The 22750-nt window shown below is 43.7% G+C and overlaps 1 long non-coding RNA gene across 39 annotated transcripts; it reads right to left on the bottom strand.

The window, feature by feature from the left end:
* Positions 1 to 87: 87 nt before the first annotated feature.
* LOC126989839 (uncharacterized) lies at positions 88 to 22354 on the bottom strand. 39 transcript variants are annotated; one of them, XR_007743757.1, is made up of 14 exons: positions 13922 to 14060; positions 13585 to 13856; positions 11391 to 11458; positions 11119 to 11186; positions 10986 to 11053; positions 10783 to 10918; positions 10375 to 10578; positions 9348 to 10102; positions 8487 to 8668; positions 7939 to 8119; positions 7403 to 7520; positions 6039 to 6188; positions 3411 to 3639; positions 88 to 157 (listed from the first exon to the last, which is right to left on the bottom strand). It is a non-coding gene; the product is annotated as an uncharacterized LOC126989839 (long non-coding RNA). The 39 variants fall into 39 exon arrangements; XR_007743746.1 differs by lacking the exons at positions 10375 to 10578; positions 10986 to 11053 and adding exons at positions 10103 to 10238; positions 10647 to 10714 and having other exon boundaries at positions 9348 to 10034; positions 11119 to 11458; XR_007743749.1 differs by lacking the exon at positions 10986 to 11053 and adding an exon at positions 10647 to 10714 and having other exon boundaries at positions 9348 to 10034; positions 10511 to 10578; positions 11119 to 11458; positions 13922 to 14059.
* Positions 22355 to 22750: the final 396 nt, after the last annotated feature.

Below are 22750 nucleotides of genomic sequence, written 5' to 3'. Positions count from 1 at the left end.
ATATTCATTAGTGGCAAGACCCTATCACTACCGCACAAAAACGAAATTGAACCACAATAAAGAATGACTTACAGTGCATTCAGCAGTGTACACAGGCCGGCAAGGAGGCGTCAGTCTGGGCGGCCAGCAGGATGGATGTCCTCCTCAAACATGACAGCTGCCGCCCACAAAAACATGATCAAAACTAACATATAGAAAAAGTGTAAATGTATGCTCTGTCTTCCCATACCAACTATTGCAAAAAGCAGAATAAAAACTTCCTATACCAACTTTTCTTATACTAACTCTTCAATAGTTCCTATACCAACTCTTCAGTACTTCAACACTTCCTATACCAACTCTTCTTATACTAACTCTTCAATAGTTCCTATACCAACTCTTCTTATACTAACTCTTCAATAGTTCCTATACCAACTCTTCAGTACTTCAACACTTCCTATACCAACTCTTCTTATACTAACTCTTCAATAGTTCCTATACCAACTCTTCAACTCTTCAACACTTCCTATACCAACTTTTCTTATACTAACTCTTCAATAGTTCCTATACCAACTCTTCAACACTTCCTATACCAACTCTTCTTATACTAACTCTTCAATACTTCAACACTTCCTATACCAACTCTTCTTATACTAACTCTTCAATAGTTCCTATACCAACTCTTCAATACTTCAACACTTCCTATACCAACTTTTCTTATACTAACTCTTCAATAGTTCCTATACCAACTCTTCAATACTTCAACACTTCCTATACCAACTCTTCTTATACTAACTCTTCAATAGTTCAACACTTCCTATACCAACTCTTCTTATACTAACTCTTCAATACTTCAACACTTCCTATACCAACTTTTCTCATACTAACTCTTCAATAGTTCCAATACCAACTCTTCAACACTTCTTATACCAACTTTTCTCATACTAACTCTTCAATAGTTCCTATACCAACTCTTCAACACTTCTTATACCAACTTTTCTCATACTAACTCTTCAATAGTTCCTATACCAACTCTTCTTATACTAACTCTTCAATACTTCAACACTTCCTATACCAACTCTTCTTATACTAACTCTTCAATACTTCAATATTTCCTATACCAACTCTTCTTATACTAACTCTTCAATACTTCAACACTTCCTATACCAACTCTTCTTATACTAACTCTTCAATACTTCAACACTTCCTATACCAACTTTTCTTATACTAACTCTTCAATACTTCAACACTTCCTATACCAACTCTTCTTATACTAACTCTTCAATACTTCAACACTTCCTATACCAACTCTTCTTATACTAACTCTTCAATAGTTCCTATACCAACTCTTCAACACTTCCTATACCAACTCTTCTTATACTAACTCTTCAATACTTCAACACTTCCTATACCAACTCTTCTTATACTAACTCTTCAATAGTTCCTATACCAACTTTTCTTATACTAACTCTTCAATACTTCAATACTTCCTATACCAACTCTTCTTATACTAACTCTTCAATACTTCCTATACCAACTCTTCTTATACTAACTCTTCAATACTTCAACACTTCCTATACCAACTCTTCTTATACTAACTCTTCAATACTTCAACACTTCGTATACCAACTTTTCTTATACTAACTCTTCAATACTTCAACACTTCCTATACCAACTCTTCTTATACTAACTCTTCAATACTTCCTATACCAACTCTTCTTATACTAACTCTTCAATACTTCAATACTTCCTATACCAACTCTTCTTATACTAACTCTTCAACACTTCCTATACCAACTCTTCTTATACTAACTCTTCAATACTTCCTATACCAACTCTTCTTATACTAACTCTTCAACACTTCCTATACCAACTCTTCTTATACTAACTCTTCAACACTTCCTATACCAACTCTTCTTATACTAACTCTTCAATACTTCAATACTTCCTATACCAACTCTTCTTATACTAACTCTTCAATACTTCCTATACCAACTCTTCTTATACTAACTCTTCAACTCTTCAACACTTCCTATACCAACTCTTCTTATACTAACTCTTCAACTCTTCAACACTTCCTATACCAACTCTTCTTATACTAACTCTTCAACTCTTCAACACTTCCTATACCAACTCTTCTTATACTAACTCTTCAACTCTTCTTATACTAACTCTTCAATACTTCAATACTTCCTATACCAACTCTTCTTATACTAACTCTTCAACTCTTCTTATACTAACTCTTCAACTCTTCAACACTTCCTATACCAACTCTTCTTATACTAACTCTTCAATACTTCAATACTTCCTATACCAACTCTTCTTATACTAACTCTTCAATACTTCAACACTTCCTATACCAACTCTTCTTATACTAACTCTTCAATACTTCAACACTTCCTATACCAACTCTTCCTGTAGCAACCCTTCTTGGAACAACTGCAAAAAACAGAATCAAAACTTCCTATACCAATTCTTCATATACTAACTCTTCAAAAATTCCTCTACCACCTCTTCAATACTCCAACACTTCCTCTACCAACTCTCCCTAAAGCAACCCTTCCTGTAACAACTCTTGCAGAAACAAAATCAACACTAACATTGAGTGAACGTTGAGGTGTATGGTTTGCCTTCCTATACAAACTCTTTGGCAGCAGGATTTCTGAGGCATGAAAATTTATGTCTCCCGAGTCATTATCCCAATCCTGGTGAACAGTCTTGCAGGCCAGTTATGTAATACCACCCTGACTAACAGCTCCAGCCATGCCCCCAGGGCCTAGGAGCAGTAGCGTGACAATGTTTTCTGCACTAATAATGCCGTAAACCAGCCATGTGGGATGCTGGCTACCTACCTCCTTCACTACATCAACATAAGGTTCCACAGACATCCCTTAGTGCCAGGCAGCAGTGAAGGAGTGCCTCATTACAGTGCCAGTCAGAGTCACTCCAGTGCAAGGGGTGCAGAGGATAGCCAGTGTAATGGAAGCTGATTTGTCAGTGTTTATGGAGGAGCCATCGAGCACTGAATGCTGCTAAATGCCACTCATCTGTACACTCTTTCATAGGGGCAGTGATTAGAGGGATTGGTTTAGTTTAGCGCAGTTATTGTTTTGACCTTGACTTACTTCCTCTACTGTAAAAATAATAATAATAATAATAATAAGAATAAGAATAAGAATAAGAAGAAGAAGAAGAAGAAGAAGAATACAAACTTGACTGCTTGAATATTGCGGGACTCAGTGAGGTGAGGAGGGTTAGGGAGGGACCCAAACTGTACACACTGCATTCACATTAATCCTTTTGTTTAGCACTAAAGGGAAATACTGTCCATGATTCCCTTGAGAAAAGTCTTAATTCTTCAACAGCAAAACCTGCCGTGTGCGAAGTATAAAAGATTACACACGAAAATGATTAGTCAAGTTAAGCGTCACCTTCCCAGCGGCTGTATGGACGCATGGAGTGAAGGGCAGCGTGATTCTCCGGGCCATGAAGGTGTGGGACTTGTCCGAGGAGTTTGGGAACAAAGGGAGCCACGCGCGTATGCCGTGAACCCCACTGTGGAGCCAGAGGGCGTGGCTCAGGTGGAGCTTGTGGCTCACGGTGCAGCACAGCCTCACAGCTTGACGCCAGCACGATGGGAGTCATCTGGGCGCTGTGGAACTGGGGAGAGAAACAGACAGGCAGAAAACAACAAAGTGATGTTAACCTTAGTATAGTGTGCCCCGATGCACATGACTTTTACTCAAGCTATCAGTTTTGGATATGGGAATGTCCAAAACTCCTATGAAAGCCTAGTCAAATATGTTTCTTAGGTTCATGGTACAGAAAAAGGGTCAAACTACCACCAGGGTCATAAAACTACCCCTGGAAATGCCCCAAACTCCTACGAAAGCCTTGTCAAATACATGTGATTGGGCGCTGAAATGTATAAAGAATATGACCGTAAGACACACAAGTAGTTTGCTTCAATTAAGGGGGTATCCTCGATTCAAATCATGGTTTGGGCTCAAATTTGTCATTGTTAGGTTTTCATGGTTTCAAGTAGTCCCGGGCTCGGAGAGTTCAGTGCCGCGCCAGCCGTACGAGAACTTTAAATTTTAAAGGTCTCAGCGCTGTTAAATCCCACCCCCACGAGGCAGCTGAGTGCGTACTGTTGCCATATGAGTGGTCATATATTTATTGTTTATACGTTATTTAGACCACTGAAGTATGTTTTTTATTACATACTGCAGTATGACAGTTTGGGTGGAGCGAGAGGCTGCTGCTGCCATGCGGGACTGACTCGGCGTGAGTGGCGCGCAGTTTTCCATCTGACAAGCACAGATGAAATTCCAAAACATAGCAGATGTCCAGAAGGGGTGGATTCTTGGTGTTTTTATAAGAAAGCCTTGGCTGAGAAGAGACCACCACCCTCTCATAAAAATATGAAAATAAAACTTGACCTTTCAGAGAGTGAACTGAAACTTGTGCTTGGTGTATATATAGACTTGACACAACCTACTCTTCTCTCACGATGTTTAAAAGGGAGAACGCAAAACAAAAATGAATCCTTCCATAGTAAACTGTGGAAAAGATGCTTGAAAACCAGGTTTCATGGTGCTCAAACAACTATGTTTGCTTTCCACATGACCGTCTTGGAACATAACAAAGGATACATTGAAAGTTCCTTGCTCCATGAAATCTTTGGAGGGATATCAGAATCTGGAACCGAGGTCAAACTAGAAAAGAAAAGACTCCAAAAGTCAATGGAAATATCCCTTCCAAGGAGGAAAAGATCTAAGATAAGCAAGGATGAAAAGTGGAGGATATGGTGAAGGAAAATTTTAAGGAACCGTAGAGTGACCACCAAAGACATCAACATTTACCATATATTTTTTTCGTTTCCAAACAAAACAATGACTGCTTTATGTTCCTTATAAAATTCTGGAAAAAATGTTATATGTGCAAAAAAACTGTAGGATTAATATTTCTATGTGAAATTTACATGTAAAATCTTTAAACGCGATTTTCTCAAAATGTTGTTTTTTAGTGAGTTACTGAAATCTGATTGGAAATATCTCATCACCACTTACATCAATTCTTATTTTCTTTTCAGTTCTCAGTTAGTGGGACATAAAAGAATAATTTAATCTTATAAAATGAAGTTTTTTGTTGATCTTCTATAAAGTACATGCGTTTGAAAATAAAGTTTCTTTAAAAATGTGATATTTTTACTTATTTATTCATACTTTTGAAAATAAACAAATTACGGAAAATAAAATAAGATGAAAAGTTTCCATATACATCATACTTTCAGAAAATGCCAAGTAAAATGTTCTGCAAGTATTTAGAAGAGAGATATTAAAACTTAAAAAAAAACCAAAAATTTTAACAAAAATATTTATAAAAAAAAAATTTAATCAGATATCTATGAAACTTATGGCAAACCCATTTCTTTTCATGCTCTTCAATACTAGAAAACGGGAAGTTTCTAATGGCAATAATAAAAAAGTTTTTCTGAATCGAGGATCCCCCCTTAAATACGTAGTTTGACATGCCTGGAGCAAGTTTTTAGAATAAGCAAAGTTTGCAAACATTTCTGAAGGCTTCCATGGCCTTTGTATGACTTTAAGAATGACTAACCAATCTTCATTATGAGGAAAAACCAGCTAACCTAACCTAACCAATCTTCATTATGAGGAAGAACCAGCTAGCCTAACCTAACCTAACCAATCTTCATTATGAGGAAGAACCAGCTAACCTAACCTAACCAATCTTCATTATGAGGAAGAAGCAGCTAACCTAACCTAACCAATCTTCATGATGAGGAAGAAGCAGCTAACCTAACCTAACCAATCTTCATTATGATGAAGAAGCAGCTAGCCTAACCTAACCTAACCAATCTTCATTATGAGGAAGAACCAGCTAGCCTAACCTAACCTAACTTAACCTAACCAATTTTCATTAAAGAGGAAGAAGCAGCTGTTTTGTCATAAAGGTGTCGGAGATAATTTTTGCGACTTTGACTCTGGCCAAAAGTAGGCGACTCCAGTGACTGCGCTCCACCCCCTGCTACTTACCATATTGGTTATAGTAATGGCAAGAGACAGTGGACGGTCCTCGGAGTGGTCCCAGCGCAGAGACACAGTCAGCAGGGAGCAAAATGCACTCCACAGCAGCAATCCTCCTCCTGTCCAGCTCATGCCCAGCACAGTGCCATCAGGAGCCCACTTCATGAAAACAAAGGGATGAGAATATGTAAATAAATAGATAAATAAAGACAAAGCAAAGTAATAGAAGCACTATTACTCCCTTCTTTTCTTGAGTCTTGACTGACAGAAGCTTGAATAAAAACAGCAAATGCATAGAAGCACTTTTACCACCTTTCATGCCTTGGCCCACAGAAGCTTAGATACAGACAGCAAAGGAATGGAAACACTCAACACCTCCTTTCTATTTAGCTTTGGCCCACAGAAGCTTAGATACAGACAGCAAAGGAATGGAAACACTCAACACCTCCTTTCTATTTAGCTTTGGCCCACAGAAGCTTAGATAAACACAGCAAAGGAATGGAAACACTCAACACCTCCTTTCTATTTAGCTTTGGCCCACAGAAGCTTAGATACAGACAGCAAAGGAATGGAAACACTCAACACCTCCTTTCTATTTAGCTTTGGCCCACAGAAGCTTAAATACACACAGCAAAGGAATGGAAACACTCAACACCTCCTTTCTATTTAGCTTTGGCCCACAGAAGCTTAGATAAACACACAGCAAAGGAATGGAAACACTCAACACCTCCTTTCTATTTAGCTTTGGCCCACAGAAGCTTAAATACACACAGCAAAGGAATGGAAACACTCAACACCTCCTTTCTATTTAGCTTTGGCCCACAGAAGCTTAGATAAACACACAGCAATGGAATGGAAACACTCAACACCTCCTTTCTATTTAGCTTTGGCCCACAGAAGCTTAGATAAACACACAGCAAAAGGAATGGAAACACTCAACACCTCCTTTCTATTTAGCTTTGGCCCACAGAAGCTTAGATAAACACACAGCAAAGGAATGGAAACACTCAACACCTCCTTTCTATTTAGCTTTGGCCCACAGAAGCTTAGATAAACACACAGCAAAGGAATGGAAACACTCAACACCTCCTTTCTATTTAGCTTTGGCCCACAGAAGCTTAGATAAACACACAGCAAAGGGATGAACACACTTTTACAACCTAATTTCCTCTTGAGCCTTGGCCCTCAGAACCTCAAGCAAAGATAAAGGAGCCTCAAAGAGCTGCATCTCTGTGCATCAAAACAGCCTTGTGTATACACAGGAAAGAAGTGTTTAACATATCTTTGGGTACATTATTAGTCTCACATTGAACAAACACTCTCAGCAATGGGGTGTGAGACAAATAGTGATGGATTAGGTAAGGGACACTCACCCACTGGCCCTGGTGACCCTTCCTCCGTAGCCTCTGTCTGAGGGCACCATAATGTGGGACACCTCCAGGCCGCCTGTTGCCTCACCCACCGGGGTCCAGGCACACCACGCCCTGACAACTGTGAGGTGGAGGAAGTGGCTGAGTGGTTAGCATGCTGGCACCATATCCAGGAGGGTGTGGGTTCATGTCCTGCCCACCGCCACAAGCTGGGATTTTTCAGTCACCGCTGAGTGGCTCAAGACTACCCACATGCTCACTAGTCTCCCGCAAACCTTCATTCCAAAAATGTTAGTGACTCAGTGCACACCATCCTTCCCTTTGATCTTCATTGCTAAACCTTCATGAGTCTTGGTACAGGCCAAGGGCACAAAAAAAATAGAGATTACAATGAAAAATCTATACAAAACAACATGTATACTTCAAGGACAGGCTGTTTTAGAAGGTATAATTACTTCTTACAGCTAGGGAGGCAGCTTTAGGTCAAAACATAAAACAACATCAACAAAAAAGTCCTGCATAGTAAGTGAATAACTCACATCAGGATCAAATTTGAGGCGGTGAGGAAAGCTGCCCTGCCGTCGCTGAGGACCACCACCGGGGAACACGCCAGGTCCACCACATGCACCCCCGGAGCCTCTAGGGGCACCGCTGCAGGGCAAGACTAAATACACCGGACTCCCCCCACACATACCACAGCCTCTAAAGACCTGACCTTACCTGAAGAATGATGGCACTTTGTTGTATAGAAAGTAAGGAAGCATATATGATTTTTCTGACTCAAGATCTATATTAACTGTTTGGGGTTTTGTTGGGTTAAGTTTAGGGTATCTTCAAATACATGATAGCCAGCACCTTATGGTTTAAATCAACAAAGAATGACCTCACTTTGTTGTATAGAAAGTCTCATTAACAGGGAAGCATATATGAATTTTCTGAGTCAAGGCCTGTAGTAACTGTTTGGGGATTTGTTAGGCTAGGTCAGGTTAACTTCTACAGTGAGAGGCTTTTCAAACAGGAGAACCGGGGAGCTTATGTTTAAAAATAATGGCTATGGTCCACAAAGTCAAGAGCCTCGGAGACTCACCCTTCACTGCCAGCTGATCATTGCAGAATGGGACGCGCTGCAGGTCCACGCAGCTTGTGGCTGTAGTTGACGGAGCCGTCCCAACACAGCCGCTGGGTATGGCCCGGCCCAGTGGCAACCATCAGCTCCTCCCTTAGACACACCAGCTCAGTCACGCCTCTGTTCACCTCGGTCTGAAAAGCCTGAAAAACACCAACAAACTGAAGGCATTGACGGGAAGGGAAAGGGGAGGGAAATGAAAAGGTAGGAAGGGAAAGGAAGGGATGGGAAGGGATGGAGGGGAATAGATGAAGAAATGGAAAGGAAAGGATGGGAAGGAAAGGAAAGGAAGGGGAGGGATATGAATTGGTAGGAAAGGATGGGAAGGGAAGGGAAGGGAGGAGAAGAGAAGGAAAGGGAAAGCAGGGGAAGGAGGGGAAAGGATGAAGAGATGGCAAGGAAAGGATGGGAAGAAACGGAAAGAAAGGGAAGGGAGGGGAGGGAAACGAATTGCTAGAGAAAGGGATGAGAAGGGAAGGAAGGGGAAGGGAACGGGAAGGATGGGAGGGAAATGAATTGGAAAAGAAAGGGATGAGAAGGGAAGGAAGGGGAAGGGAACGGGAAGGATGGGAGGGAAATGAATTGGAAAAGAAAGGGATGAGAAGGGAAGGGAAGGGAAGGGAAAGAATTGCCGCCACTCACAGTAACACAATTGGTAGAGAAAGGGAAGGGAAGGGAAGGGAAAGAGTTGCTGTCACTCACAGTAACACAATTGCTGTAACCTTGACATGACATTTTGTGGTAAAAACTAAGAATGGCCGACATTTTCCTGTGTTACTCCCCAAGGTTCTGAGGAGCGGCAAAATCCATCCCAGCACTCACCGTGGAGATCATGAGAGGCGGACGGGCTCACAGGCATACAGGCTGGAAGACTCCCACTTGAGGGGGGGGCTGGCGGGTCCCTCTGCTCGTAGACCTCCCGCCGAGACTCATCAGCCACGATAGAGTATAAGATCAGCCGATTCTTGTTGGTCTGCAAGTCATTGGGTGATTAACGTACAAGATTGCCTTCTGTCTCCACAGCTACAACAACTACACCGACTGACTACATATACTCTTTTATCTCTATTCTATTATATTTGGTTTGAAGGCAGCTCATCTATTCGCTCTTTTATAGGGGCAGTGATCAACATACAAAGGGAGCACCAATTCATAAACCAGGCCATGGAAATGACCCCCACAAATCCTAGGAAAGCCTTGTCAACTGTGTGTGCTTGGGGGGCGAAAGGTTTTGGTTTATGAGGCCCAGCCTGAAACACTTATGCCAACCACCACCATGGATGTGTCCTGGCACCACTCCAGCACCTGGCTGGTGCCGCTGCTGTTCACACACCAACCACCACCATGGATGTGTCCTGGCACCACTCCAGCACCTGGCTGGTGCCGCTGCTGTTCACACACCAACCACCACCATGGATGAGTCCTGGCACCACTCCAGCACCTGGCTGGTGCCGCTGCTGTTCACACACCAACCACCACCATGGATGAGTCCTGGCACCACTCCAGCACCTGGCTGGTGCCGCTGCTGTTCACACACCAACCACCACCATGGATGTGTCCTGGCACCACTCCAGCACCTGGCTGGTGCTGCTGCTGTTCACACACCAACCACCACCATGGATGTGTCCTGGCACCACTCCAGCACCTGGCTGGTGCTGCTGCTGTTCACACACCAACCACCACCATGGATGTGTCCTGGCACCACTCCAGCACCTGGCTGGTGCTGCTGCTGTTCACACACCAACCACCACCATGGATGTGACCTGGCACCACGCCAGCTCCTGGCTGGAGCCGCTGCTGTTCACACACCAACCACCACCATGGATGTGTCCTGGCACCACTCCAGCACCTGGCTGGTGCCGCTGCTGTTCACACACCAACCACCACCATGGATGTGTCCTGGCACCACTCCAGCACCTGGCTGGTGCTGCTGCTGTTCACACACCAACCACCACCATGGATGTGTCCTGGCACCACTCCAGCACCTGGCTGGTGCTGCTGCTGTTCACACACCAACCACCACCATGGATGTGTCCTGGCACCACTCCAGCACCTGGCTGGTGCTGCTGCTGTTCACACACCAACCACCACCATGGATGAGTCCTGGCACCACTCCAGCACCTGGCTGGTGCCGCTGCTGTTCACACACCAACCACCACCATGGATGAGTCCTGGCACCACTCCAGCACCTGGCTGGTGCTGCTGCTGTTCACACACCAACCACCACCATGGATGAGTCCTGGCACCACTCCAGCACCTGGCTGGTGCTGCTGCTGTTCACACACCAACCACCACCATGGATGTGTCCTGGCACCACTCCAGCACCTGGCTGGTGCCGCTGCTGTTCACACACCAACCACCACCATGGATGTGTCCTGGCACCACTCCAGCACCTGGCTGGTGCCGCTGCTGTTCACACACCAACCACCACCATGGATGTGTCCTGGCACCACCCAGCACCTGGCTGGTGCTGCTGCTGTTCACACACCAACCACCACCATGGATGTGTCCTGGCACCACTCCAGCACCTGGCTGGTGCCGCTGTTCAAACACCAACCACCACCATGGATGAGTCCTGGCACCACTCCAGCACCTGGCTGGTGCTGCTGCTGTTCACACACCAACCACCACCATGGATGTGTCCTGGCACCACTCCAGCACCTGGCTGGTGCTGCTGCTGTTCACACACCAACCACCACCATGGATGTGTCCTGGCACCACTCCAGCACCTGGCTGGTGCCGCTGCTGTTCACACACCAACCACCACCATGGATGTGTCCTGGCACCACTCCAGCACCTGGCTGGTGCCGCTGCTGTTCACACACCAACCACCACCATGGATGTGTCCTGGCACCACTCCAGCACCTGGCTGGTGCCGCTGCTGTTCACACACCAACCACCACCATGGATGAGTCCTGGCACCACTCCAGCACCTGGCTGGTGCCGCTGGTTTTCACAGACCCCTCCGGCCTCTGCTGGACAACACAGGCACACGTACGTGGCTGTGGAAACATTGACAGCTATTAGAAAGAGCAAGAAAAATTTGAACCAAACAAAATTACCTTATTGTACTGTGGAGCCTTGATGCTCTGATTGTGTGGGATGGGACAGGAAGGGAAGGGAAGGAAAACCAGGGAAGGTGGCACTTCACAACTCATACACAAGTATAATACATAATGTACATAAATATCGGTACCATGCATACATAAGTTATACATACGCATAACTTACACACTTTGGTTCTTGGAAAGATTTTTTCCAGTAAATTTTCCATAATTGGAATTTAATATGCATCTATTCTCATTAGGAATAATGCTAATAGATGACAGTAGCATTCTGTGAGTGCGTATAACACATTAAAAACAATGTTTAACCCCTTGACTGTGGATTTTCTACCAGATGATCTCACCAAGCTACAGGAATGGAACAAAAAGTGTCTGCTACAATTCAGTGAAGAGAAATGTAAAGTCCTGCACCTTGGGAGGGGTATCCAGCACACCAAAACCACATGGGAGACACTCCACTATCCACCACAGAGGAAGAGAAAGACCAAGGAGTAGTGTCGAGTGGGGGGAATTGAGACATTTTTCCCTTATTTGGTTCTGTCCTCTAAACCATACGGCTGCGTTTGAGACACACATTGAGTCATGTCATGTCACGTCATGACAATTCATGATGCATCATGAATTGCTACCCAAGTTTCAACACTGATTTATATGGGTTTTTTTAAAGAAACCATTTACACCGGATGCGTCGAGCCACGTCACGTTGTTTTGCATCGCATTGAGTCACACATAGAGCTGGACCTATTTTTGACGACAGTCACAGCGAGTCTGCCGTGGTGTCTTCAAGTATGCTGGAGGCACTCCTAATCAACAGTTCAAGAGGGCCCTGTTATTTATGATTCCAGTGACCCCAACCACCGGGATCATGATGTCATTCCCACTTTATGGAAAGAAGTTTTCAGTTTTACGTATAATCCTAAAGCATGCACACCACTCACTCAACCACTCATACATATGTTCGTACATACAATGCACAAACTGTTAATATTGGGGCCTATCACAATGCTATGTTAGTAGGACAAGGACATGGAGGAGGAGGTATATACATATACTTAATATGTATATTTACAATGTTTGCAAATAACAATGTACACCATTCATATAGCATTCATTATGTTTAATCATACTCAAGCGTACGCCAAGAAATTATACCCGCCACCAAAAACATGAAGTAAATCACAACTCGCTGATCTCCTCTGGGAGGAAAGCGGCTCACCCAGACCAACCAACACCAACAAAAGCATCATGGGAAAAAAAAATAAAAAAAGATAAACAACACCAAGAAAAGAAATAAAAAGAAAAGAAAAAGAAAAACACCAATAGAAAAGAAAAGAAAAAGAACAATAGCGAACAAAATAAATAAGATAAATAAATAAAAAATAAACAAGACTATGCATCCATTCTCCATGAAATCAAACGGGTCACTGAGCGCTGACTTGACTCAGGTTGACGCGTCAGGTTGACTCGACGCAACTCGCTTGGTGTAGACGCAGCCTAAGAGTGAAGCAGTTTATATTCAAGTTGAGTATGGAGGGCAGGTGACCAGTTCATGTGCAAGTGTACAAAACTTTATTTATTTATTTTTTACAAAAAGTAAACAGTCACTTTGATTCAGTCAAGGAAATGGCATGAGCTGAGACACATCTTGGGGTGAATTGAAACACTTCTTGGGATGAATTGAGACACTTCTTGGGGTGAATAGAGACACTTCTTGGGGTGAATAGAGACACTTCTTGGGGTGAATTGAAACACTTCTTGGGATGAATTGAGACACTTCTTGGGGCGAACTGAGACACTTCTTGGGGTGAATAGAGACACTTCTTGGGGTGAATTGAAACACTTCTTGGGGTGAACTGAGACACTTCTTGGGGTGAATTGAAACACTTCTTGGGGTGAATTGAAACACTTCTTGGGGTGAATTGAAACACTTCTTGGGGTGAATTGAGACACTTCTTGGGGTGAATTGAAACACTTCTTGGGGTGAATTGAGACACCTGGCTGGTGCCGCTGCTGTTCACACACCAACCACCACCATGGATGTGTCCTGGCACCACTCCAGCACCTGGCTGGTGCCGCTGCTGTTCACACACCAACCACCACCATGGATGTGTCCTGGCACCACTCCAGCACCTGGCTGGTGCTGCTGCTGTTCACACACCAACCACCACCATGGATGTGTCCTGGCACCACTCCAGCACCTGGCTGGTGCTGCTGCTGTTCACACACCAACCACCACCATGGATGTGTCCTGGCACCACTCCAGCACCTGGCTGGTGCGGCTGCTGTTCACACACCAACCACCATGGATGAGTCCTGGCACCACTCCAGCACCTGGCTGGTGCCGCTGCTGTTCACACACCAACCACCACCATGGATGAGTCCTGGCACCACTCCAGCACCTGGCTGGTGCTGCTGCTGTTCACACACCAACCACCACCATGGATGAGTCCTGGCACCACTCCAGCACCTGGCTGGTGCTGCTGCTGTTCACACACCAACCACCACTTCTTGGGGTGAATTGAGACACTTCTTGGGGTGAATTGAGACACTTCTTGGGGTGAATTGAAACACTTCTTGGGGTGAATTGAAACACTTCTTGGGGTGAATTGAGACACTTCTTGGGGTGAATTGAGACACTTCTTGGGGTGAATTGAAACACTTCTTGGGGTGAATTGAGACACTTCTTGGGGTGAATTGAGACACTTCTTGGGGTGAATTGAAACACTTCTTGGGGTGAACTGAGACACTTCTTGGGGTGAATTGAAACACTTCTTGGGGTGAATTGAGACACTTCTTGGGGTGAATTGAAACACTTCTTGGGGTGAATGGAAACACTTCTTGGGGTGAATTGAGACACTTCTTGGGGTGAATTGAAACACTTCTTGGGGTGAATTGAGACACTTCTTGGGGTGAATTGAAACACTTTTTGGGGTGAATTGAGACACTTCTTGGGGTGAATTGAAACACTTCTTGGGATGAATTGAGACACTTCTTGGGGTGAATTGAAACACTTCTTGGGGTGAATTGAGACACTTCTTGGGGTGAATTGAAACACTTCTTGGGGTGAATTGAAACACTTCTTGGGGTGAATTGAGACACCTCTTGGGGTGAATTGAAACACTTCTTGGGGTGAATTGAGACACTTCTTGGGGTGAATTGAGACACTTCTTGGGGTGAATTGAGACACTTCTTGGGGTGAACTGAGACAGGTGTAAAAACTGTTTTGTATGGTAAATAAACGAACATCCTCTTACTTGTTGTTGAATTGACTTGATATCTGAATGAATCAAGATCACTTCAAACAAAAATACCCACCTTTCAGACATTTAGGTACCTGTTTTTTTTCCCCTCTGGAAAATATCATGATGAATTTGTATCCCGGGTAGCTAGTAAAAAAGAGAAGTAACCTACGTATTGTTACTTTCTGTAAGTGCCAGGGAAGTGGTTCCATCATGCTGTGTTTTACATGCATTTTAAAGTCAGCAGAAGCTTTATCAACCCTTCTAATTGTTAAAGGCGGTGTGCCTGACAACAGCACTGGTCCACTGATCAAGTGTGTCTTACTAACCTCACCAACATAACCACGTTTGGGCCAGTCCTACTGAGTGTTCATCCTCTCTCTAAGAATTTAATTGTTACACTGGTTATACAAACTTTTAGAACTCTTCCTATGTATGCCCTCCTATCATGGGTTACCTCATAGTATTTCTCTTCCTCAGGGTAAATCTTCCCAAATTTCCTAGGAATAAAGCTCACATAAGTGTCTTGCTCACTCTCCATCATAAGATATCGTCTGGCGATCAAGAATTACCCTGGACCGAGCAAGAATTTTCCCAAATCTAGGGAAATTCTTGCATTTCTTGTTTTAGCGCATCAGATTTTCAAGACTACCCCCAAATTCTTGACAAGAATCAGGGGTCCCGCACAAGCCGCAGCAGAGCAGAGTACGGCCACTTTCTTGCTGGCCGCACCTCTTTAGGCCTATGGCAAGGACCATTTCCTGAGCTTCCTATGAGTAACCCTGCCAGGTGGGGTTGGATATAGAGTTCACGAGGTTACTGTTGTGTTACTGCTGCACCACAGAACATTTTAAAGCATCATTGTAGGATAAGTAGGAACTTTCCGGTATGACACACACTGGCCCACCACCCAGGACAGCCTCCCACAGACACTGGCCCACCACCCAAGACAGCCCATCCTTGATGGCACAGACACTCTCGTTGGTGTTCACATTTACTGCCGCTGATGATGAGCGTCACCATCGCAGGGCCGCCAACACTATAATGATGTTAGCCTCCATAAGTAATCCTGGGTGCACTTGTTCATACAACAGAGGAGGATGACTAAGATGATTCAGGGGTTGAGAAACTTGCCATACGAGGAAAGACTCAAACAGTTAAACTTGCATTCTCTAGAAAGGCGAAGGGTGCGTGGAGACATGATCGAGGTTTATAAATGGATGAAGGGCTTTAATAAGGGAGACATTCATAAGGTTTTGTTGGTAAGAGAACCGGGTAGGACACGAAGTAATGGGTTTAAACTGGATAAATTCAGATTCAACAGGGACATAGGCAAAAATTGGTTTACTAACAGGGTGGTGGATGAGTGGAATAGGGTTAGCAGTCATGTGGTGAGTGCCAATACAATTGTCACATTCAAAAATAGACTAGATAAATTCATGGACAGCGATATTAGATGGGGTTAGATACACAGGAGCTTAGGGTCAAAGGAGCTGCCTCATACAGGCCTACCGGCCTCTTGTAGACCCCTGCGTTCTTATGTTCTTAACATTGTAGCGAAGGAGTGAGTCTTGATTGCTGCCATGAAGGTTACAAGCTGGCGGTGTCAGCCTAAAGGTGAACTGGGACCAAATCCGAACGGAGCTTGAACTTGTCGACTGGGAAGCGCTAATGACAGGGAAGGATGTTAACACCTCACTGATGCTCCTACAGGAAAAGGCCCTGGACATCTGCAAACAGTGGACCCCACGGAAAGGTAACCGGACAAAGCAGCTCATCCCAAGGGACAGGAAAATCCTAATGAGAAAAAGGTCAACTCTGAAGAAAAAATTACTCAGTGTTCCAGAGCACCACACAACAACAAGGAGTCGGATTCAAGACCAGCTAGATTCCTTGGAACATCAACTGATGGAATCCCATGAGGAAGAGAGAGCCAGAGATGAAAGAAGGGCAGTGTCAAACATCAAGGAGAACTCAAAATACTTCTTCACGTACGCCCGGAAAAAACTCAACGGACGCGCCCCAGTAGGCCCTCTGATAACGGACGGTAATGAGACTGTGAGCTGCCCAAAGGAATGGCTGAGCTGCTCCGCCAACAGTACGACAGTGTCTTCAGCACCCCACTGCCGAACAAGATGGTAACAGACCCTATCTCCTTCTTCCAAGCCCCAACAGAAGATCACCAGCTGTTCACCGATATAGAATTAGAAACCGGGGACATTGTAGCAGCCATCAACAGTATTGCACCGGACTCAGCAGCAGGACAGGACGGCTTCCATGCCATACTGCTAAGAAACTGCAGGAATGAACTGGCAAAACCACTTCAGCTACTGTGGCACAAATCACTAAGTGAAGCGACAGTCCCACCACTACTAAAGACCGGGATAGTAACTCCCATCCACAAAGGTGGCAGCAGAGGACAAGCCAAGAATTACCGTCCTGTGGTCTTAACATCACACCTCATTAAAATAACAGAGATCATCTGCACAAAGCTCGTCGACCACCTAGAAAAGAGGAATACCTTAAACGAGGGACAGCACGGATCTAGGAGAGGTCGTTCCTGTCTCTCACAGCTACAGAAGCACCACCAAGGAATACTCGAGGCAGTGCGGGAGGGCAGGAACGCAGACGTCATCTACCTAGACTTCGCCAAGGCCTTCGATAAGGTGGACCATGGGCTACTGCTACACAAACTCAGGGCTCATGGTATCAGTGGTAACCTAGGAAAATGGATCCAGTTTCCTCACAGGCCGAACTCAACAAGTGTCAGTCCAGGGCAGTTTATCTCGACCCAGCCCAGTCAAAGTGGCGTTCCTCGAGGCTCGGTGCTGGGACCACTCCTGTTCCTGGTCATGATACAAGACATCGATCAAGACCTCCAGCATGCAGGCCACATCCTTCGCAGACGACACGAGGATCCTTAAACATGTACAACAAGCCCACAGTGACACTGCCCTGCTACAAGCTGACGTGGACCGAGTGATAACTTGGGCAGAGGAGAACAACATGCTGCTAAACAGTGACAAATTTGAGGCACTTAGATATGGCCATATTGTTACTACAGAGCTGAAGACCACAACAAGTTACATCTGCAACCAGCAAACTATCGAAAGCAAACACCGTCAAGGATCTTGGAGTGTATGTGAGTGATGACTTACCTTCACGTTGCACTACGACAAGATCACAGCAACAACCTCAAGACTCACTGGTTTGGATACTACGCACCTTCAGAACCAGGAAACAGGACTGTATGCTGACACTGTGGAAATCCTTGGTGCTCCCTAGGCTGGAGTACTGCTGCCAGCTGTGGTCCCCACACAGAGTGGGAGATATATCAAGGATAGAGGCAGTGCAGAGAACATTTACCAGCCGTATTGAGGGTATGGAGCACCTCAACTACTGGGAAAGGCTACAGCACCTGCATCTCTACTCACTACAGCGGCGCCGAGACAGGTACATCATCATGTACATGTGAAGACACTTGAGAAGCTGGTACCAAATGCCGGCCTCCAGGAGCACCACCACCCAAGGCGCGGAAGGCTGCGCTACATCAAGAGGACTGAAGGTTCTTACCTGGTTCTTACCTGGTTGGGCTCCCTAGGAGGGAACCCCACAGTGGCTAGCACGCCAGTCTTGTGTATTAGAGAACAACAGAAATCCAAGACAAAGAAAGATAAGACTGGAAAGTGTACTAAAAGCCTGTTTAGAATGGTAATAAGTAGATTGAGCTCAGTAATGAAATAAAGTGTCTCCCAGGAACTCAGCAAGTCCCTTCTTGAAAGAGTTTAGGTTGGTTGACTCTGCTACCTCTGGGGAGTGAGTTCCACAGCCTCACCACACGAACTGAGAAAAATCTATGTCTGGCTTCGCAAGTGCTGTGAGGAACAAAATTTTGAACTTGTGCCCTCTAGTAATATCCTTGTTGGTGCCATGGTGAATAGATCTGTAGGTGATATAGCTGACATACCATTGAAGATCTTCCAACATTTAATAATATCTGCACGCAATAGTCTTCCTTTCACAGAGTAAAGATTTAAAGTTTTAAGTCGCTGATCATAAGACATAGTCTCACAACCTGTGATAAGCTTAGTCCATCGACGCTGAACTGATTCTAGAAGAGATAAGTCAGTAATATAACCTGTGTTCCATACTGGGGATGCAAATTCAAGAAGTGGACGTACATGTGTAATGAATAGTTTAACCATAAAGGAAGGTGAGCGACACAAGGTTGACTTAAGAAAGGAATATGACAAACCAGCAGCCTTTGACACTACAGATTGGATATGTTGATGGAATCTTAATGACGGATCAGTGGTTATGCCAAGATCTACTGCAGCAAAACTGAAACTTAGGGGATTGCCTTTAACAGTATAAAATGAATACAGGCCCAAATCATAAGACTGACGGAGGTCAGTGCCAAAGCTCATGAGTTTAGTTTTGTCAGTATTAATCTTTAAGTCCCACGATTCTGCAACTTTAATTAAAGAATCAATATCTCTTTGGACAATACTAATGCCCTCCAACACTGTATTAAGGCTCTGAGGCTTTATCAGAAGATAAAGTTCAAGATCATCAGCAAATAATTTTATGTTTGATACTAAAGTATTGGAGATGTGATTTATGTAAACAAGGAAAAGAGTAGGACCTAACACAGAACCCTGTGGCACACCGCTAATTACTGGAAATGAAGAACTGATATGTCCGCCCACTACAACTTCCATAGTCCTATGGGATAGAAATGTCTTGATCCAAGATAGAATAACACCATTAATGCCCACTGAATTAAGTTTAGTAAATAGAATCTGGTGATTAATAGTGTTGAAGGCTTTTGAAAAATCAAAGAGAATAAGATCAACCATATTGCCCGTGTCTATCCACTCAGAGACTGCATCATACGTAAGTAAGAGCTGATCCTCCACAGACTTGCCAGAGCGAAAACCAAACTGGTTGACATTCAGTATTGAATTGGCTTCCAAATAATTATGCAGTGCAGCAACAATTATTCTCTCTAAAATTTTACAGCTAACAGAAGTGAGGCTTACTGGGCGATAGTTAAGAGGATCACTTCGTTTACCTCTTGAAAATAGGTACTACTGAAGATTTTCCAAATTTCAGGAATCTCCCCCGAATTTATAGATGAAACGAATATTTTAAACAGAGGATATGCTAAATTAGTGGAGCAATGTTTTAGTAATACTGGATGAACAGAGTCAGGTCCCATTGCAGTGGAAGGGTTAATAGCACCGAGTTCCCTAGCAACATCATGAACTGTGAAGTGTATCTGGTGAAAGGACCATCATGTACTTGGTTTGGTGACTGTGGAAGACCAGAGGGTATGGTAAACACTGAGGAAAAAGCAACACCTAAGAGCTGAGCCATCTCTTTAGGTTCGGATACTAAGTTTTCTGCATCACAGAGAGGACCAACGGAGGACAGCCTACTTTTTCCTGCGTATGTACAGGTGAAATAATTTGGGCTTAACTGAGTAATTAAGGATGTCCTCCTCATAAGAAATCTGTTTCTGAGTGGAATAGTTCCTGTACTGGTAATTTACATCAGAAATGTTGCAAAGCTTCAAAAGCAGTACAGAGTTTCTAGCATGTACTGCTCTCATCTGTTTGTAATGGTTCCAACTATTCTTTCGGATGTTTATAAGAGCTCTAGGAGGTTTGTATTCCATGGTTTGTAAGGGGCACTTGATGAGGAGCAAAGAGTTTTTGTGGAGCATATGTTCTTCCAAGATAGTTTATATAGGACAAAATTTGTTGTATGAATCATTAGAGTTCATATTCTGGAATTCAAAGTCCCAGTCTACAGTGGACATAGAATTGATTAATTTGCTTAAAATTGGCTTTAGGCCAGAAGGATGCAGCGCTGACATTTGACTTCACAGGTTTGTACTGGAAAATATAGCCACAAAGTATAACACAGTGATCACAGTTGGGAAATGGGGGAAATACATTAGAGGAGACTACTCGATCAGTTTCAGTAGTGAGAAATAGATCTAAAGTATTGCCTGCCCTGATGTTTGTTGGCTCATCAATCCACTGAGTGAGGCCTAATGAGGTGAAACAGTCTAGAAAAAGTTTATCAGTATTAGCAGTTACATTATTTACACCGCCTAGTAACCAAGAGATAGAAGGAAGGTTAAAATCACCAATCACTATTACTTCCCTGTTAGTACAAAAATCTGTTAGAAAATCTATGAGTTTATTATTGTCTTGAAGAGTAAGAGGAGGTCTATAAACAACTACAATAAATATTTTGTAATCTGGAAGAAAGACTGAGCAGACGTTAGGTATTTTGATGTTCATGTTGAGACATCTGTAAGAATTGTGTACATAAATGCCAACTCCATGTTTATGAACTGAACCAGAAACGTCATTTCTGAATAAGTTATAATTAGTAATTGAAACTGCAGCATCTGGAATAGTACTAATTAACCAAGTCTCAGTAACCCCTAATACATGTGCATTATTTGAAAATAAGAAGTGCTTAACAAATGCAACCTTATTGATAAGACTATTTACATTACACAAACTAACATTTAGTTGGGTAGTAAAGGGGCAGATGAGCCAAGAGAATCAGAACTGGCAGGCTGGCTGAGCTGAGCTGAGGCACCAACTAGCCTGTTACTTTGTCTCATCTCATACAGTTCTTTTATTTTTTTGAATGATAAATCCCCTATTAACATAAATGCCATTGAACTCGTGGTTGTTTCTAAGATTTTTTTGCTTCACTAGCTTCCTACGCTGAGTCATCATTGGCAATTTAACCTGTAAAGACCTTGTTTCTATCAACACAAAATAAATCAGACATAGATGGAGTGGTATTCAGAAGATAGCGAGTGATGTTTGCAATGCTAGTCCTTGCATCTTCATTAGACTCGACCTTTACACCCCTGAATATGACTGATTCTTTCCTTTTTCTTCTCTCGTCCATCTCTACTATTTCCTCCCGAATAGACATTCTCAAATCATCCCCAGAGGCAACCTGAGTCGGAGAGGCAGAAGATGAATGCGAGGCAAGAGAGTCCTCAAGAGTGAAAACCATCGTGCACAACAGCTTCACCCACACTGGAGCACGCCTATTCAATGCAGTGCCTCCCAGCATAAGGAACCTGACTGCAGTAGCACCCGACACCTTCAAGTACCACCTGGCTGTCAACAGTACCTGACCAGCCACCAGCGCCAGGTTATCCCAGTGGCAAAGGAAATCGTCTTGGTAAAGATTCGTTTTAGGTCCGTGCCAGTATCTCATAATCTACTTTATGAAACATCACTATCTCTTCATATATCTTTTCTACAAACCTTCAGCAAGAGGAGAGGAGCCAGTGGGAAGCAGCGGAGGTCCACCTCAGCTGTGTCCGTAGTCGACGAGATTCAACAAAGTAAATAACCTTGGCATCACCATAGTCTGCCTCACTAAGCCTCTCCCTCACCCAGCCTCTTAGCACTGACAACAACACAGCCATAGAACAACACATTACAGGGCAACACAAGAATCTTTGTCTTCATTTTATGCGGTAAATATGGAGGAACACACCTTGCCATGAACGCTGCTCACCAACACACACACACACACACACACACGTCAACACGCCCCGCCAGGCACTGCTCGGCCTTGGTCAGATGGGCTCAGTCTCCTCCCTCTCCACCATTACCAAAACAGAATAACGATTTCTCTCATAACTCCAAGCGAATCTCATTACTGGGGGACGGGCGGCTGGGTGGTGTGTGGGGGTGGAAGGGGCAGCTATATAGACAGCGTCCGTGTCGATATATATATATATATATATATATATATATATATATATATATATATATATATATATATATATATATCTATATATATATATATATATATATATAAATCATAAATACTGTACCGCTGTACCTACACTGCTTTCACAAGTGTGTGT

The sequence above is a fragment of the Eriocheir sinensis genome, unplaced genomic scaffold (genome assembly GCF_024679095.1).
Source record: "Eriocheir sinensis breed Jianghai 21 unplaced genomic scaffold, ASM2467909v1 Scaffold1327, whole genome shotgun sequence".
NCBI lineage: Eukaryota > Metazoa > Arthropoda > Malacostraca > Decapoda > Varunidae > Eriocheir > Eriocheir sinensis.
This window is presented reverse-complemented; position numbering and strand designations above follow the sequence as displayed.